This window comes from Notamacropus eugenii, chromosome 3, assembly GCF_028372415.1.
Source record: "Notamacropus eugenii isolate mMacEug1 chromosome 3, mMacEug1.pri_v2, whole genome shotgun sequence".
Lineage (NCBI taxonomy): Eukaryota > Metazoa > Chordata > Mammalia > Diprotodontia > Macropodidae > Notamacropus > Notamacropus eugenii.
The window spans coordinates 399,517,346-399,533,458 of NC_092874.1; the positions used below are offsets into that span (position 1 = coordinate 399,517,346).

Sequence of the window (16,113 nt, forward strand, 5' to 3'; positions counted from 1 at the left end):
ACACAAGACATCTTTCAAAAAAATAATTCCTCTTTAAACAAATAAATCTTCAGATAAACCCAACAAACAGGTTTATAAGTGCCTACTGGGTAGAGAGCACCACACTTATCCTTTGTGACATTCATGGTTTAGCTAAAGCACAAGCCCTCCTCTATTGCATTTACTTGGGTCTAGCTGTTTAGTCGTTCAGTTGTGTCTGAATCTGTGGCACCTCTTCACCTTCAATTTGTAGTAGTAGGGCAATATAAAAAAATAAGTAACTATAATGCAAAATAATACATAATAAGTATATAAAAGAACTGCAAAGTCTTGTGTGAACTCTGAGAAAATACAGAATACTCTTGCACACATTTTCAGACATGAACAATTTTGACTATATCTGTTTGTTACAAGAAAGGGCTTCTATTTTGGGGGAAGATGGGGAGGGACAGTACATGGGTAGGTATTAATAGTGATTTTAAAAAAGAGCTTCAATGAAACATTAAAAATATGCAAGAGACCAGAAGAAAGTTTAGAATGGAAGTCAGCCAAGCATTCCTATTTTGATATCATGTTGAAAATAATATACATTTTAGAAAACTGAATGTAATAGGAGTTCAGTTCCATATATAATCTTTTTATGTCCTTTGTATATATATTTATCCATATTTGTTTCAGTTCATTAAAAAAAATACTAATTCCTAGGATCAGATAAGGCTTTATGGAAGAAGTAGTATTTGAACTGTGCTTTAAGAGATGGGTACAAGTTCATTTCAATTTAATCCAATTCAGTAGTCATTTATGAAATGCTTACTATATGCAAAATACTCTACTGGGCATTGAGTGCTTAAAAATGAAAAAAATAAAGAAAGCACTGTCCCTGCAAATAAGGAGCTTACAATCTAATGAAAGATTAAAATATAAATGCCAATAACTTTTGCACAAGATATAAAATGATTATATGAAAAAGCAACAAATGCTCCAAAACTATCATAGAGGTCCATAGTAGGTTTTAAGGGGTCTATAAACTTGGATGGGAAAAAAAATACACTTTATTTTCAACCTCTAACTGAAATTTAGCAATTCCTTCAATTATGATTTTTTAAAAATTATTATTCTGAAAGGGGTCCATAGGTTTCTCCAGACTGTTAAATATAGACATGATACAAAGAAAGTCACAAACCGTTGATATAATAAAATGCTGTTCAGAGAAAAGATGGATTTAGAGAAACATGGGATGACTTTTATGACTTGATACAGATTTTAATGAGTAGAAACAAAACAATATATACAGTGACTATGACATGAAGAAAAGCAATTTTGAAAGACTTCAGGACACTCATCAATACAATAACCAACAATAACTCAAAGTATGCAGAATAATATAGAAAATTTTGCATAAAGTCTATATATGAATTTGTTTTGCTTTACTATGTTTATTTGTCACAAAGGAGGCTTTGTTGCTGCTGCTGCTAGTATATTAATACAAGAGGAAACAGATTTGGAGGAATGAGAGGGAGCAATAAAGATGTCAAAAAAAGAATAAAAATATGCTTATTGAAGCATTAAAAAAATACACAGAAGAGCAAGGAAGTTCAGAGGGAGACACAGCAAAATAAGACAGATCTAAAATTAACATGCTGAAATGTATTATATACTTTTTTTAAAAAGCACACTAGTATATTAATAGTTTCATATATAGTTCCTGTCTCTGTTCTTCACATATGAATTATTCATGTGAATTAATGTTTGTAAAGAATAAGAAAAATTTTTTTTAAAAAAACATTTTTAATTTTATTTATTTTTTTATATTAATTTTATTTATTTTCAGTGTTCTACAATTGCTACCATATAACTTAGATTTTTTTTCCCCTCCCTGAGAGGGCATACAATTTTATATAAGTTCTACACATACATTCCTATTAAATGCATTTTCACCACAGTCGTGCTGTATAGATGAATTAAAATGAACGGGAGAAATCTTATAAAGAACCAAAATGTAATACACACAAAAAAAATGATCTGCTACATTCTGCGATTGAATTCCATAGTTCTTTCTCTGGATGTGGAAGGCATTTTGCCTTAAAAGACCATTGGGAATTTTCTTAAGTGCTTGCATTGCAATGAAGTTACAAGTCTACCAGAAAAAACTCCAGCATATTGTGGTCACTGCTGTATACAAAGTTCTCCTAGTTCTGCTCCTTTTGCTCAGCACCTGATCATATAAGTCTTTCCAGGCCTCTCTGAAGTCTTCCTGTTCATCATTCCTTATAGCACAATAGTATTCCATTACATTCATATACTACAATTTATTCAACCATTCCTCAACAGATGGGCATCCCCTTGATTTCCAGTTTTTGGCCACCACAAAGAGTGCTCCTATAAATATTTTTGTACATGTGGGACCCTTTCTCATTTTTATGATCTCTTGGGGATACAGTCCTAGAAGTGATACTGCTGGGTCAAAGGATATACATATATTTGTAGCCCTTTGGGCATAGTTCCAAACTGCCCTCCAGAATGGTTGGACCAGCTCACAGCTCCACCAAGAATGAATTAGCATTCCAATCCTCCCACATCCTCTCCAACATTTATCATCTTCCTGTTCTGTCATTTTAGCCATCTGATAGGTGTGATGTGGTACCTCAGAGTTGTTTTGATTTGCATCTCTCTAATCAATAGTGATTTAGAGCATTTTTTTCATATGACTATAGATATCTTTAATTTCTTCCTCTGAAAACTGCCTGTTCATATTCTTTGACCATTTATCAATTGGGGAATGACTTGTATTTTTGTACATTTGCCTCAGTTCTCTAAATATTCTAGGAGACCTTTATCACAGACACTAGCTGCAAAAATTCTTCCCCAGTTTTCTGCATCCCTCCTAATCTTGCATTGGGTTTGGTTGTACAAAAATTTTCCAGTTTAATATAATCAAAATTATCCATCTTGCACCTTATAATGCTATCTCTTCTTTAGTCAAAAATTCTTCCCTTCTCCATAAATCTGATAAATACACTATTCTTTGCTCTACTTATTTGTCCATAGTATCAATCTTTATACCTAGATCATGTACTCATTTGGACTTTATTCTTGTGTATGGTGTCAGGCATTGGTCTATGCCTAGTTTCAGCCACACTGTTATCCAGTTTTCCCAGCAATTTTTGTCAAACAGTGAGTTCTTATCCCAGAAGCTGGGGTCCTTGGGTTTATCAAACAGTAGATTGCTATATTCATTACCTACTGTGTCTTGAGTACCTAGCCTATACCACTTGTCTACCTTTGTGTTTCTTAGCCAGTACCAAGTGGTTTTGATAATTGCTGCTGTATAATACAATTTGAGATCTGGTAATACTAGGCCACCTTCCCTAGCATTTCTTTTCATTAGTTCCCTTGATATTTGGGACCTTTGTTCTTCCAGATGAATTTTGTTATTATTTTTTCCAGCTCTAGAAAATAATTATCTGATAGTTTAATTGGTATGGTACTACATAAGTAAATTAATTTAGGTAGAATTGTCATTTTTATTATACTGGCTTGGCCTACTCACGAGCAACTGATGTTTTTCCACTTACTTAGATATGACTTTATTTGTGCAAAAAGTGCCTTGTAACTGTGTTCATATAGGCCCTGGGTTTGTTTTGGCAGGTAAACTCCCAAATATTTTATAGTGTCTACCCTAGCTTTAAATGGGATTTCTCTTTCTATCTCTTGCTATTGGGCTTTGTTACTAATATATAGAAATACAGAAGATTTGTGTGGGTTTATTTTGTAACCTGTAACTTTGTCAAAGTTGTTTATTATTTCAAGTAGTTTTTTACTTGAATTCCTGGGATTCTCTAAGTATATCATCAAATCATCTGCAAAGAGTGATAACTTAAGTTTCTTCTTTGTCTATTCTAATTCCTTCAATTTCTTTATCTTCTCTAATTGCTACAACTAACATTTCTAGTACCATATTGAATAATAGTGGTGATAATGGATATCCTTGTTTCACCCCTGATCTTACTGGAAATTCATCTAGCTTATCTCCATTGCATGTAATGCTTGCTGAAGGTTTTAGGGAGATACTTCTTATTATTTTGTGGAAAGTTTCCTTTATTCCTATGTTCTCCAGTATTTTTAATAGGAATGGGTGTTGCATTTTGTCGAAAGCTTTTTCTGCATCTATTGAGATAATCATGTGGTTTCTGTTAGTTTTGTTGTTGATATGGTCGATAATGCTAATAGTTTTCCTAATATTGAACCAGCCCTGCATTCTTGGTATGTATCCTACCTGATCATAATGTATTATTTTCGTGATAAATTGCTGTATTCTTCGTGCTAAAATCTTATTTAAAATTTTTGCATCTATATTCATTAGAGAAATTGGTCTATAATTTGCTTTCTCTGTTTTCTCTCTTCCTGGTTTAGTTATCAAAACCATATTTGTATCACAAAAAGAATTTGGGAGGACTCCTTCTTCCCCAATTTTCAAAAAATAGTCTATATAGTATTGGAATTAACTGCTCTTTAAATGTTTGATAGAATTCACTTGTAAATCCACCCAGCCCTAGAGATTTTTTCCTAGGGAGTGTATGGATGGCTTGTTCAATTTCTTTTTCTGAGATGGGGTTGTTTAAGTATTCAACCTCCTCTTCTGTTAATCTGGGAAATTTATATTTTTTAAAAGTAATCATCCATCTCATTTAGTTTGTCGAATTTATGGGCATAAAGTTGGGCAAAGTAATTTCTAATTATTGTTTTAATTTCTTCCTCATTGGAGGTGAGTTCACCCCTTTCATTTTTGATATTGGTAATTTAATTTTCTTCTTTCTTTTTTTTAAATCAAATTGACCAAAGGTTTATCAATTTTATTGTTTTTTTTTCATAAAACCAACTATTAGTTTTATTTATTAGTTCAATAGTTTTCTTAGTTTCAATTTTATTAATCTCTCCTTTGGTTTTCAGTATTTCTAATTTGCTATTTACTTGGGAATTTTCAATTTGTTGTTTTTCTAGCTTTTTTAGCTGCATGCCCAAGTCACTGATCTCTTCTTTCTCTATTTTATTCATGTAGGCATCAAAGATATAAAACTTCCCCTAAGAACTGCTTTTGCAGTATCCCATAAGATTTGGTAGGTTGTCTCATTATTGTCATTCTCTTGAATTAAGTTGTTGATTGTTTCTATGATTTCTTGTTTAACCCACTCCTTCTTTAGGATTATTTAGTTGCAAATTAATTTTTGGTTTATCTTTCCATGGCCTTTTATTACATATAATTTTTATTGCATCATGATCTGAGAAGGATCTCTGCCTATCTGCACTGGATTGTGAGGTTTTTATGCCCTAGAACATGGTCAAATTTTGTATATGTGCCATATACCACTGAGAAAAAGGTATATTCCTTTCTATCCCCATTCAATTTTCTCCAGAGATCTATCATATCTACCTTATCCAGAGTTTTATTTACCTCCTTAACTTCTTTCTTTTTTATTTTGAGGTTAGATTTATCAGGTTCGGAGAGGGGAAGGTTGAGGTCTCCTACTAGTATAGTTTTGCTGTCTATTTCTTCCTGCAACTCCCCCAACCTCTCCTCTAAGAATCCGGATGCTATACCACTTGGAGTATACATGTTTAGTAATGATATTGCTTCATTGTCTATGGTACCTTTTAGCAGGATATAGTTTCCTTCCTTATCTCTTTTGATTACATCTATTTCTGCTTTTGTTTTGTCTGAGATTAGGATTGCTACCCCTGCTTTTCTTACATCAGCTGAAGCACAATATATTCTGTTCCACCCTTTTACCTTCACCCTGTGTGTATCCCCCCATTTCAAATGTGTTTCTTGTAAACAATATATTGTTGGATTATGGCTTTTAATCCATTCTGCTATCCATCTCCATTTTATGGGAGAGTTCATTCCATTCACATTCACAGTTATGATTACAATCTGTCTTTCCCTCCATCTTCTTTCCCATCATTTGTGCTTTTAGTTCTTCCTTCTCCCTTCCCCTCCTCAACAGTTTTCACTTTTGACCACCACCTCCTGCAGTCCTCCCTTCCTTCTTTCAGTCCCCCTCCCTTTTATTCCCCTTTACCCTTACTATTTCTTCCCTCCCTTTTAGCTTCCCCTCCCCTTTCTTCCCCCTTCCCCTCCTACTGCCTATAGAGCTAGTTAGATTTATATACTTAATTAAGTTTATTGTTCCCTCCTTCAACCAAATAAGATGAGAGTACCTCTCAAAAAATGCTCATCTCCTTCCCCTCTTTCCCTGTACTATAATTTTGTACTTCTTCCTGTGATGTAATTTGCCATTTTCTGCTTCCTTCTTTTCACATCTCCTGTTACAATCCCTTCACATGCTTAAATCACATTTTTATCATCACATCATTTACTTTATACCCATTCCCTCTATCTATGTATATCCCTTTTATATTTCATAATAGATGTACAATTCTCAAGATTAACAAGTATCATCTTCCCAAATTGAGTAACAAGTTGTTCCTTTCCGTTGTTTACCTCTTTATGCCTCTCTTGAGACCTGCATTTGAAGATCAAATTTTCTATTGAGTTCTGACCTTTTTGTCAGGAAGGTCTGGAAATCTCTTATTTCGTTGAATGTCCATTTCCTTGCCTAAAATATTATGCTGAACTTTGCTGTGTAATTGATCCTTGGTTGTAGTCCCAGCTCCTTTGCCTTACGGAATATCATATTCCAATTCCTTTGATATTTTAATGTAGAAGCTGCAAGGTCCTGTGTGATCCTGACTGTAGCTCCTTGATATTTGAATGGTTTCTTTCTGGCTGCCTGTATTATTTTCTCCTTCACTTGATAGTTCTGGAATTTGGCAAAAATATTTCTTGGTGTTTTTAGTTTGGGATCCCTTTCGGGAGGTGAACAGTAGATTCTTTCGATGACGATTTTGCCCTCTGGATCTAGCACTTTTGGGCAGTTTTTCTTGATGATTTCTTGGAAGATATTATCTAGATTCTTTTTTTCATCATGGCTTTCTGATAGGCCAATAATTCTTAAATTTTCTCTCCTTGATCTATTTTCCAGGCAGTTGTTTTTCCAATTAGACATTTTACATTTTCTTCTATCTTTTCATTCTTTAGATTTTGTTTGATTCTTAATGTCTCAGAGTCATTAGTTTCTACTTGCCCAATTCTAATTTTTATCAAATTGTTTTCTTCAGTTAACTTTTGCATCTCCTTTTCCATCTGTCCAATTATTCCTTTTAAGGAAGTATTTTCTCCAGTTAGTTTTTGTACTTCCTTTTCTATTTGTTCAATTTTTCTTTTTAACAAGCTGTTCTCTTCATAGAATTCTTTTTTCATACTTTTAAAATCATTGGCCAGTTTTTTTCTACTTCCTTCTTCAGTTGTTCCAGGAGAGCTGTTTGTGCATGTGAGCAGTTCATAGTCCCTTCCAAAGTTTCACATGGGAGTACAGTCTAAATACTAACTTCTTTGGTATTCGTGTTTTGGTCCTTGTCCTCACAGAAAGATTCTATGGCCTTTTCCTTCTTCTTTTGCTTCTTCTTACTCATGATGATGACACTCTATGTATTATGGCCTCTGGTTCTTTCAGCTAGAAGCTGGAGTACCTGGTGTTGAGCTGCTGGTGTGAGAAAGCTAAGGGCAGGTGCCTTTTTTCCTTTTTGTTTTGTGTTTCCCCGGATTAGCCCTGGAGCTAATTTGCTAAGTGTGGAGGAGGGGTGGTTTGGTAATGGGAGATCTCCCCAGTTGAGTGAGAGCAAAGGCAAGCTCAGCACTTGGTCATCTCCACTACTCTACTGTCTTCCTATTTCCTATGGAGCGTTTAGGCACACCTGGGTCCTAGTGAGAGTTTCCACCCCCCCTGGGATTCTCCTCCTTCTGGTTTGCCTCTGCCACAGTAAGAGGAATATTCTTTAGCCATTTTCCTAGCCTCAGGTGCTATGAGAGTGTTTGCCCCTTCTGTTGATCCCACTGATCCAGAATTTTTCTGCAGAAATATTTTATGGTTCTTTCAAGGTCAATAAGGGGAGGGGGAGAGATTGTTTACTGATCACTCCACCATTGTGGCTCCTGGAGGTTCAAGTAGGTTATTTACAGATGTTTAATCTGTGGGCTGAAAGTCTCAGGAGCGGCTGCAGCTGATACCTGAGGCTTAGCATCTGTCACTTGCTCAGCTCCTGCTGTCTCCCGCCCTGGGCTGCCACTCTGCTGTTCTGCCATGCTACCAAAGCCTCAGACCACAGTGGGGGTTTCCTGCTTGGCCTTGCTGCAGCATGATGCACTGCATTGTGTACTGTGGGCTCACCCTTACAGAGCAGCTCCTTCCCGTTGACCTTCCAGTCTGTTCTGGGCTGTGAATCTGCCACAGTCTGTGTCCTATTGAATTCTTGCACCTCCAAAATTTGGTCAGATTCTCTTTTTAGAGGGATCTGAAGGAGTTTGTCTAAGAGCTTTGGTGAGCAGTTGCTCTCACTCTGCCTTCTTGGCTCTATCCCAAATAACCATTTCTCAAAAGAATAATGGACTGAAAACTAAAAAACCTGAGTTCTAGTCTAGACTCTGCCATTAACTAACTGTATGACCTTGGTCAAATCTCTTAACATGGAAAGAGAAAATTAAGAAGTGTGGAGGAATAACTTCTAGCTTGAGGAATCAGTAAATACATCAGTGAAGAGGTATCTCTAGAACTGGGTATTGAAGGACTATAAACTTATTTCAGGAATGAGAGAAGATGTTCATAGACAGAAACAAGTGAAGGTGGGATGAGCTCAGAGAATAGCCCAAAACTGGCTAAAGTGTACAATGAGTAAATAAAATTAATTTGGAAAGATTGGAATTGTATTATGGTGAGACTTGCTAAGTACTAATTCAGCAGGCAACAGGTGAAACTAAAAGATTTTTAGCAAGAAAATGGCATGGTCAGACCAGTGTATGAAGAAGTTTAGATTAGCAATGGTTATGAAGAATGGGGAAGAAAAAAATGGAAGGACCAGGTAGAAAGCTATTATGATAGCCTATGTGAGAGGCCTGAATGAGAGCAGTGGCAATGAAAGCAAGATGATGTTATCAACAGAAATAGGGAAGTTATGCAGAGGGCTTATTTGATCATGGACTTTATAGCTTACCTAGTTCAAACTCTTCATTTTACTGATGAGAAAACTGAGATCTAGTGTGGCAGGAAGGACTTGTTCAAAGGCAAAGAGTAAAAGGGCCAAGATTTGAATCCAGTCCCTCCGATTCTAAATTTAGCATAAGTTCTACTTTACCAGCTCCAGAAGAGAAAGGATGAATTCAATTTGAGATATACTGAGTTTGACATGTCAATGAAGCAACCAGAAATGAAGCATGACTGGAGATAAATGAGAAATCAGAGTCAGAGATATAGATTTTGGAGTTATTCTCACAGAGTTGGAAATATAAGAAGAAACTTTGTCAAAAGAGAAAGCAGAGAGAATAGAGACCTAGAGCACCAGTTTGGTATAACTTAGGAGAATAACGATTAATAAAAGAATCAAAAAGGAATGCTCAGTAAAGTAGAAGTGGAACAAAGAATATAAAACATGACAGAAGAGAACATCAAGATGGAGAAGGTAGTCAACAGTTTAAAGGCCAAGGACACCAAGAACTAAGAAACCTTGTTGAAAAAGCAGAAAGAAAGAAGAGATTATGAAAGAAAACAGATTTTTAAGGTCATAGATTTATAGATCATAGGTTTAGAGTTTAGAATTGGAAGGCAGCTTAGAGGTCATCTAATAAAACTCCCTCATTTTACAGATGAGGAAATTGAGGCCAAGAGAGTTGAAAGGACTTGCCTCACTTCTCACAAAAGGCAAGGCAGTTTGAACCCAGGAGCACTGATTCCAAATCCAATCTTCTTTCACTGTACTGAACAATCTTAACAAAGAGGGTTAAACAACCTAAGATTGGAGCACTCAGTCTTCTCAGTAAAGTTGAGGAAGAGATCACCTGCTAAATAGAAGGGGGTGAAGATACAGGGCAGAGAAGAAAGTCTGGAAAACCCATTTAGGGGAATACAAGCTCTCAGAGACATTCATAATCAACCAACAAGCATTCATTAAGCACCTCCTTTGTAACAAGAACTGTGCTAGGATGCTGAGGATATAAAGACAAAAGTAAAGTAAACTAATCCCTGCCCTCATGAGTATGTTGTTGTTGTTTGTCCTTCATTCTTGAAGAGGACCATGACATCAGGGAGATGATGACATGACTTGCAGTTGACTTGGATTTGAGTGAGGGAGGGCTGTGCAAAGTCACCAGCCTCACTTTCTCCTCCAGAGCCATCTGAGTCCAGTGGCCTGATATTCATCAGGATGACTGGAGATGGCCCAGGAAGTAATGGAAGACCCTGACCCTTTTAGGCTAAGGTCTTTTCTGACTCTCATTTTGAGTGGGATACACTCATTCAATGAATAGGCTTCTTTAAGTAGGTACTCAAGGGATGGCCCCTTTAATTAAAAAAATAAAACTAAAAAAAATCAAATTTGAAGGTGAAGGCCTAAGGGTTCCTGGGTAAAAGAAAAACAGTTACAATTTAGTAAGGAAGAGAGGGAAGGGGAGGGGAGGGGAGTAGCTGCTACTCACTCACAGGTTGTGTTTGTCCTATGTTCTCAAGGCAGACCATGACATCAAGATGATGACATTACTTGCAGTTGATTTTGATTTGAGTGAGAGAGGGCTGTGCAAGGTCACTAGCCTCACTTTCTCCTCATAAGTATGTACAAAATACATATAGGGTAATAATGTTGTTGGGGAAGGCACTAGTAAGTGACGGGATCAGGAAAGACAGCAATAGGAAAGACAACATGGAAAAAGATTTGGGAAAGATGCCCAGAAATACTTTTAGGGATTTATATGAAGGATATATTTTGAAAGCTTCTAAGTCAAAATGGAATATCTAATGCTGATTATAAATTACTACTGCTTGAATCAGGAGAACATTGTACACAGTAACAGCAATACTGCTTGATCACTAACTTTGATAGACTTAGCTCTTCTCAGCAATGTAAGGAACTAAGACAACTCCAAAAGGCCCATGATGGAAAATGCTATCCACATCCATAAAAAGAACTATGGAGTATGAATGCAAATTGAAGCATATTATTTGCTCTCTTTTTTTGCTGTTATTTCTTCTTTCTCATGATTCTTTTCATTGGTTCTAATTCTCCTTTATAACATGACTAATATGAAAATGTTTAAAATATGAATATATATATATGTAGAGACTCTATCAGATTGATTCACTAAGAGGACCATTTCTATGAAATACATTCTTCTACTAAAGTCCTCATACCCTTTTAGATTACCCAGCTGACCCCAGTCATCTTTCTTGTCAACTCCTACTTAAGGAGGTGATAGTGTTTCTGGAGGAAGCCACAAAAGCTGCGTGCTTGGATCTACTACACATTTACAACACCTAACCTTACACAGGCTTGGTTGCTGCATGGTAAAATATAATGGTTACTTAATACTTTTAGGGTTAAATAAAACATTCTCTTTTTGGTACTTAAAAGTCTTCACAATCTGACTTCAGCCTGCCTTGTCAGGCTTACTCCATATTACTCCCCTCATGTGCTCTATGTTCCAATCAGATTGTTCTTCTTGCACAACACTCCATCCCTCTTTTCTGTGCCATGCCTGCAATGCACTCCCTCCTTACCTTGGCCTCTGAATCCAGTCTCCTTCAAGATTTCATCATTTATTGTAAAGAAAATGCTTTGTCAAACCATAAAGCACAAATGTGCCAAGCTCTCTCTTTCTCCTTCATACACACACACACGTAAACATGCACATGCACATGCACACGTATGCACATACACAACAGCATGGGGAACCTCTGATATGGAAAATCTCTCCACTGACACAGACTGACAATTCATCTGTAAAGAATAGTTTTGAATAGAAAATGTGATTTTCAAACTCAAGAATCAAGAGAAGCGTGAAAAGGTAAACAGGAAAGAGAAATCATAAGGGACTTTCTAAAGTTGAACTGTTTACATTTCTACATGAAAAGAGAATATTTATAATTCTTGAGACTTTTCTCAGTATTTGGGAAGTTGGAGGGATTATACACACACACACGCAGATATATATTTATACATACACACACACACATAGACAAAGCACAGGGTGAGTTGAATAGGAAGGGATGATATCTAAAAAAATTAAAGGGGTGAGAGAAGAATATGTAGGAAGGAGAAAGGGAGAAATGGAATGGGGAAAATTATCTCTCATAAAAGAGGCAAGAAAAAGCTTGTTCAATGAAGGAGAAAAGGGAGGAGATGAGAAAAAAAGTGAAGTTTACTCTCTTCACATTAGGCTTAAGGAGGGAATAATATGCTCATCAATTTGGTATGAAAATCTATCTTACACTACAGGAAAGTAGGGAAGAAGGGGAAAAGCAGGGTGGGGGTCATGATAGAAGGGAGGGCAAATTGGAGGAGGGAGTAATTAGAAGTAAACAATTGAGGAGGGACAAGGTCAAAAGAGAGAACAGAATAAATGGGGGGCAGGATACGATGGGAGGGAAATATAGTTAGTCTTACACAACAGGACTATTACGGAAGTCTTTTGCAAAGCTACACATATATAGCCTATGTGGAATTGCTTCCCTTCTCAGTGGGGATGGGTGGGGAGGGAGGAAGGGAGAAAAGTTGGAACTGAAAGTTTTAGGAACTAATATTGAAAATTGTTTTTGCATACAACTGGGAAATAAAAAACAAGTAATGGAGCATAGAAATCTATCTTATCTTACAAGAAAAGAGAGAAGATGGGGATAAGGAAAGGAGGAGTATGATAGAAGGGAGGGCATAAGGAAGGAAGGGGTAATCAGAATGTAAGGCATTATGGGGTGGGGGTAGGGAAGAGATGGGGAGAACACTTGGGAACTCAAAATTTTGTGAAAATGAATGTTGAAAACTAAAAAAAAAAAAAGAATAGTCTTAGATTGCTGTCTGGAACACTGAATGGCTATGGGATTTGCCCATAATGTGTGTGTGTGTGTGTGTTTGCCCTTTGTTGCAGAAGAAGACCATACCATCAGAAAAATAATGACATGACTTGTACTTGACTTTGTTTTTGAGTGAGGGAAGGCTGTGCAGGTCACCAGCCTCACTTTTCCTCCAGAGCTATCTGAATCCAGTGACCAGATATTCATCAGGATGACTGGAGATGACCCAGCATGAGGCAATTGAGGTTAAGTGACTTGCCCAAGGTCACATAGCTAGTGAATGTCAAGTGTCTGAGGTGAGATTTGAACTCAGATCCTCCTGACTCCTGCACTGGTGCTCTATCCATTGCACCACCTAGCTGCCCCACTGCCCTTAAAGTACATGTCAGAGAAAAGACTTGAGCTCAGATCTTTTTCTTTAGCTTTTTATACTTTATTTTTTTCCATTTATATATGAAAACAACTTTTAACATTTATTTTTTAAATTCTGAGTTCCAAATTCTCTTCCTCCCTACTATCCTGCCTCCTTGAGAAGGCAAACAAATTGATATAGATGTTCATGTTCAGGGTGGTTAAATGACACAGTGGACAGAGTGCTAAGCATAGAGTCAGGAAGATTCATCTCACCACATTCAAATTTGGCCTCAGACACTTACTAGCTGTGTGACCTTGGGTAAGTCACTGAATCCTGTTTGCCTCAGTTTCCTTATCTGCAAAATGAGCTGGAAAAGGAAATGGGAAACCACTCCAGTGTCTTGCCAAAAAAAAAAACAAACCAAAACCAAATAGGCTCATGAAGAGTTTGACATGACTAAAAACAACTGAATAAATGTGCAGTCATGCAAAATATTTCCATATTAATCTTATTACAAAAGAAAACATAAACCAAAACCAAGAAAAATAAAGGAAGAAAAACTATGCTCAGATCTGTATTCAGAGTCCATCAGTTCTTTGGAGGCAGTTAGCATTTTTCATCTTAAGTCCTTCAGGACTGTCTTTTATCATTGTATTGTTGAGAATAGTGAAGCTATTCACAGTAGATCATCATACAATATTGCTATTATTGCATACAATATTCTCTTGGTTCTACTCAATTCATTATAAAGTTCCTATAAAGTCTTTCCAGGTTTTTCTGAAAACATCCTACTTGTCATTTCTTATATCACAACAGTATTCCACTGCAATCCTAAACCAAAACTTGTTCAACCATTCCCCAACTGATGGACATAGCTTCAATTTCCAATTCTTTGCCACCACAAAAAGAGCTGCTATAAATATTTTTGTACATGTAGTGTGCCCTTTTCCTTTTTTTTTTTTTTAAATCTCTCTGCTATCCATACCAAGTAGTGGTATTTTTGGATCTAAGGATAGGAACAGTTTTATACCCTTTTGGACATAGTTCCAAATTGCCCTCCAGAATGACTGGATCATTTCACAACTCCACCCTCAGTGCACTAGTGTCCTAATTTTTTCTATATCCCCTCCAACATTTGTCATTTCTCTTTTCTAGCAATATCAACCAATCTGACAGGCATGAAGTAGTACCTCAGTTGTTAAAATTTGCATTTCTCTAATCAATGGTGATTTGGTGCATTTTTCATATCTATGGATAGCTTTGATTTCTTTTTCTAAAAACTACTTGTTCATATCCTTTGACCATTGAGGAGTGACTCTTATTTTCATAAATTTGAATCAATTCTCTACATATTTGAAAAATAACGCCTTTATCAGAGAAACTTGTAAAAAAAAATTCCCCAGGTTTTCTGCTTTCCCTGTAATCTTGGCAGCATTGTATTTGTTTGTACAACATTTTTTAAATTAATATAACCAAAAATTATCCATTTTACTTCCCATAATGCTCTCTATCTCTTGTTTAATCATAAATTCTTCCCTTCTCCATAGGTCTGCTCCCCTAATTTGCTTATAATGTCACCCTTTATGTCTAAATCATATACCTATTTTGACCTTATCTTGGTATATGGTCTATACTTGGTTTCTGCTGTACTGTTTTCCAGTTTTCCCAGTAATTTTTGTCAAATAGTGAGTTCTTGTCCCAAAAGCTTGCATCTTTACATTTATCAAACTCTAGGTTACGAAGGTCATTCACTCCTGTGTATTGTATACCTCATCATTTCTCTGACGTCATGGTGCTCTTCAAAAATGAAGGATGAACACAACCTGTGAGTAGTGTGAGCTGTATTAATGGGGACCCCCCTCTCCTTCCCTTCCCTTCTCATCCTTATTTCTTGTCTCCCCTAAAGCTTAACAGGGAATGGTCCCTGCCCAACCTCTGCTCAATGACTGGTCTTGTACTCTCCTGGCTTAGAGTGAACATCATTAGTAACAGTTTCTCTTGGAAACAACAACCCTTCTCCAGTCATCCTAATGAATATCTGATCACTGGATCCGGATGGCTTAGGAGGAGAAAGTGAGGCTGGTGACCTTGTACAGCCCTCCCTCACTCAAAACAAAGTCAAGTGCAAATTATGCCATCATTTCTCTGATGTCATGGTCCTTTCAGAAAATGAAGGACAAACACAACAATTGTATACCTAATCTATTTCACTGGTTCACCATTCTTTTTCTTAGCTAGTACCAGATTGTTTTGATGATTACCACTTTGTAAAACTGAGATCTGGTACTGCTGGTTGCCTACTTTCACTTTTTAAATTGATTTTCTTGATATTTTTGACCTTTTGTTCTTCTAGATGAATTTTGTTACTATTTTTTCTAACTCTATAAAATATTTTTGGTAGTTTGATTGTCATAGAACTGAATAAGTAAATTAACTTAGGTAGAATTGTCATTTTTTATTATATTGGCTCAACCTAAACATGAGCAGATAATATTTCTCCAATTATTTAGATCTGACTTAATTTGTGAGAAAAGTGTTTTGTAATTATGCTCATTTAGTTTCTGGATTTCTCTTGACAACTAGACTCACAAGTATTTTATGTTGTCTACAGCTATTTTGATGGAATTTCTCTTTCTATCTCTTGCTGTTGAACTTTGTTGGTATTATATAGAAATGCTGATAATTTACGTGGCTTTATTTTATATCCTACAACTTTAAGTTGTTAATTATTTCAACTAGTTTTTTAGTTGATTCTCTAGGATTCTCTAAGTAAGGCATTATATCATCTTCAAAGAGTGATAGTTTTGTTTCCTCATCACATATTTTAAT

At 36.1% G+C, this 16,113-nt stretch overlaps 1 protein-coding gene across 1 annotated transcript in view; it reads right to left on the reverse strand.

Annotated features, from left to right (window-relative positions):
• IQCK (IQ motif containing K) overlaps nt 1-16,113 on the reverse strand; it is a 155,128-nt gene that overhangs the window by 118,990 nt on the left and 20,025 nt on the right. The gene's annotated exons all lie outside the window — the stretch shown is intronic.